Source organism: Petaurus breviceps, unplaced genomic scaffold (genome assembly GCF_028583685.1).
Source record: "Petaurus breviceps papuanus isolate PSGF00001 unplaced genomic scaffold, PetGlider_PUasm1.0 178, whole genome shotgun sequence".
Classification (NCBI taxonomy): domain Eukaryota; kingdom Metazoa; phylum Chordata; class Mammalia; order Diprotodontia; family Petauridae; genus Petaurus; species Petaurus breviceps.
In genome coordinates this window covers 33,259,675-33,264,015 of record NW_027185777.1, presented here as the reverse complement: position 1 = coordinate 33,264,015, position 4,341 = coordinate 33,259,675, and the positions used below count along the sequence as shown (strand labels likewise).

Below are 4,341 nucleotides of genomic sequence, written 5' to 3'. Positions count from 1 at the left end.
AAAAAAACCCCCACAGTGGTATCTTGTTTTTTCTACATCATCAAGTTAATCATGAGATAATATGCACACATACATGCACACATATATACATACACACATATATAGGCATACACTCACAAATATATATGCATATGTATATGTGTGCATATATGTATATACGTAGATATATATTTTCTATCACTTATAAAGCTTATTTCTCACTAATTTTCCACAAATTCCCTCACCAAAGATGCCTTTGATGTATGTGTGTAATATAATCATTAAAAACATTTGTACTGTCCTCACTTCCACAGCACACATTTTGAAATGAGAATGATACAGGGAACATTGTCATGGTCTCTATGCAAGGATGACATGCAAATTTGCAAAGTTTGAATTTTTTTAAATTCCTTTAAGTGGTCATCTTTATGAATTAGATGGGCAAATAAGTTTTTCCCTTCCCATGCCACAAAATCTGGTAGATTTTTTGTTAAGCATATAAGGTTAGATAAGGTCACTTTTGGGATAGTTTATGTTCAAGAACAAGAGAAGAGAAATAAGTTATATCCTACAAAGTGGGAGATGCATGGGTTAATTGGGTTTGTCTAGGTACCAGTGATAGAACTAGATTTTGCCTGATTGGGAACATGCATTTCCCCCAGGTTTTGAGGCAAATTACGGTATACTAGATTTAGGGGATACATTTTTATTAATATTTGAATATTATATAGAAGCAGAGGATTGTAGGGGATAGAATATTTGGTTTTGGAGACTGAAATATTTGAGTTCAAATCCCTACTGTGACACTTATTAGTTATGTGGTACTGCAAAGGCCACTTTTACCTCTTGGTCACTCAAGCGACTTCTTAAGATTGATCTATTAACTTATATAAAGGAGGGTTGTGATGCTTTGTTGTAAAGTACCTAGGAATCCATGCAGTCAAGCAATCATGGTTCCTTCTTTTATTCAAATACTAGATGACAATAAATATGATTTACTGTCATTTCAAAATGCTGCATTTTCAGTGAGAAAGATGTCTAATTTCCAGGGACTAAAACAGCTTGATATAGTCATATATTCCTTGCTGAGTTGTAATCACTCAAAAATACAGAGCTCATATTTATAGCTGCTGTTTGGGACTAGAGTACTCAATGCAGGAAGGATACTAAATAGAAAAAAATGCTATCAGGATTATTACTCTGATACTACTCATCATGCTTATTCCTCGTCTCCCCCAAATTATACAAGAATAAAAAAAAATCTATGGTATTCTATGGTATTTCTCCACTTAATGAATATGCCAGCACAAGGAACATACAAAGTCATTATTTCTTGACATTAATGAAATCAACTTTTCCAGCACAATTTTAAAAGGCAGTTGAACAACAATGCATTAAATTACATTAAAACCAGGTCAGCTGCTTTGCATTTCTAACAATATGCCCATACTTCCATGAAGGGTAATCTTAAACCTTTTTTTCCTCCCAGAGCAGCCAGTACATCTTTATCATAAAATTCCAAATGTTTCAACAATAGCCAATTGTTAAGAAGTAGACAATTATTTTTCAGCACCCATTGATTAATGACTTAGTCTATGACACAGAAACTAGAGAACAAAGGAGTCCATTATAATAATGCATAGGTATTAAACCATCTTCATTAATAAGTTCTTGTGGATTTGGCTTAGCATAAAACCAAATATGCCATAAAGATAGCCAGCAAGTATGGACTTTACATATTTCTTAAAAATGTCTGATGGAAGAAAGGGAAGACTCAATTATGTTCCTGAACTTAGTGAAAAAACTACTTTGTTCATACACATATTCTAGGTTAACTGAATGAGAATTATTATGATAGCTCATGTTTAACACTGGTATGTATAGAAATATTATTAATAAAATAAACTATTGTCTGCAATTAGTATCCCAAAGTCCAGTATTTCATATAATCATAATCTGTTGAGGATTAGACACAATAATAACAATAGATCTGTGATTTCTGCTATCACAATTCAGTGGCCTAAGGCACAGACAATTTAGATATCACAATGGAGGAATAACATTGTTGAAACATAATTTTAGAAAGAAGGTACTTAAGGGTCAAGTTCTGCCTGAAATTTCCTCTATGCTGACAGATTTATTGAAATGTGATATCATTATTACCATATCATTTAATGTTTCTTCCAGCATCATATCATAGAGGTTTTTAAAAAATATATTTTAGTAATAGGTCATTCTTCCTTGAAGACTAAAGCACTGAAATTACAGAAGGTATAAGCAGCACATCTTTGACAAAATTTTGAACATAGGGGAGCTTTCTGTATGGAAAACTTTCTATGAGTTATTGGTCTTATTGAGAACTTGTGTGCTTTTTCTTAAAAACAACAACACAACTCCTTTGGGCCTTGTGCAAAACTGAGTAGTTGAGGAGGTTTGCTTTTGTTTACTTGCCTCCTGATACCCACTTTCATTGACTCTCTTTTCTTTTGTCCTCATTAATATACTATTGTTTGTTTCTAGACCCCCAAAGTGTCTACACACCAAGTTTCCAGCCAAGTTGCCCAGCTGAATGGAGGCAGGCAGTTCAGGTCCCTACAAATATATCTTATCAAAAACTTCAAAAAATAACCCCGAAAGGAATAAAGATCAAGAAATCCAATGAGAAATTACAGTAAGCAGTTTCATTTATTCCATAATAATAACAGTAAAATAATAATTGAGAAGTCCATATGTAATAGGTAAAGGATCCCCCAAACTAACCAGTATCTGCTCTCTGGCAAACCAGGATGACAGGATCCCAGCATGAACAAAGACAGCAAGAGAAGAACCCGGTAAAGCCCTTGGGTCATCTAAAACCCTCATTAGCAATATTGGAAAGCATATTATAGGGCACAGACTTAAATCAACACTGACCAATCTGACCATGACAATACTCAGTTTTAGAAAGCCCAAGGGTACCTTTTTTTTGCTTTTCACCAGTCAATCAGCAAATGAATATCACCACCTCTTACATACCAGGCACTGTTGTAAGGATATTATTACTACTCACTATGACCTTGCATTCTAATGGGAGAAAATGATAAATGAAGATTTCATAAATATAAAGTTAATAAACGCATACATACATTTTTATCTAGGTGGTTGAGTAAATAGAGAAGTGAACCTGGAGTTGTAAAGTTTTGAATTCAAACACCACTTCAGATAGTTACTAGGTATGTGACCCCGGGGAAATCATTTAGCCTCTTCCTGTCTCATTTTCCTCATATGTAAAATGGGCATAAAAGTATTTTTCTCCTTCTAAGGTTGTTGTGAGAATAAAATGATATACTTATCAAGTATTTTGCAAACCTCAAAAAGTGTTATGTAAATGCTAGTTATTATTATTTAATGCAGAGTAATTAGATATAAGGTATTAGATATAAGATATAGATATAAGTAATTAGATATGAAGATGAGAGAAAAGACCCTAGTAGTAGAAAGAATCAGGTATATGGTGCATGAGTTGAGTGATGAAGAAGCAATAATGTTCTAATATTAGACTAAATGTCTCCTTTCAGAAACTTAGTATCTTTAAATGTTATTGAGGGAGTTAAATAAGAAGAGCAAAAGATTGGAGAGTGAATTGGTTCTGTTCTTAAGGTTTTAAGAGGGCCAGAAAAAGAATGGTAAAAAGAATCTCTTAATGTAGAAAAAAGAAATAAGGGAGTGAAACAGAATGCTCGAAATTGGAGGGCAAATGATTATATAAACATAGAGAAAAGGGGAGCAGGAATCAGATAGAGTTCACTCTTATCTGAAATGGCCAATGGAGCATTAAATACAAAGCAGTCTTTAAAAAATAAATACATATAATTCAACAGGAAAAAAAGTCTGGTATCAGGAAGTGATTTTGGGATATCATGCAATGGTAATGGCAAGGGGAGGGGAAATAGAAAAAAAAAGCAAATTGAGGAATGGATGAATAAACTGTGGTATATTAATATAACACACCTTAACAAATGACAAAAAATGATTTCAAGAAAATCCTGGGAATCAGGAAATGGTGCATAGTAAATTACAACAGCAACTACTACTACTACTACTACTACTACTACTACTACTACTACTACTACTACTGTCACAACAATAGCATCTGCATGGTATTTTAAGGTTTGCAAAGCATTGTATCTCGGGTATTTCACTTAATTTTCACACCAACACTGTGAATTAGGTATTATTATTATTATCCCTGCTTTACACATGAGGAAACTGAGGATAGTAAACTTCCTCAGGGTCACATAGCTAGTAAATGTTTCAGGTAGGATTTGAACTTAGATTACCTGACTCCAGGGTTCTTATCCACTACATCTACCAGGTGTGAAG

The 4,341-nt window shown here is 33.5% G+C and overlaps 1 non-coding gene across 1 annotated transcript; it reads left to right on the top strand.

Moving 5' to 3' along the window:
- Positions 1–277: 277 nt before the first annotated feature.
- On the top strand, positions 278–384 carry LOC138160032 (U6 spliceosomal RNA). The gene has a single exon (XR_011168059.1). It is a non-coding gene; the product is annotated as a U6 spliceosomal RNA (small nuclear RNA).
- The last annotated feature ends 3,957 nt before the right edge of the window (positions 385–4,341 follow it).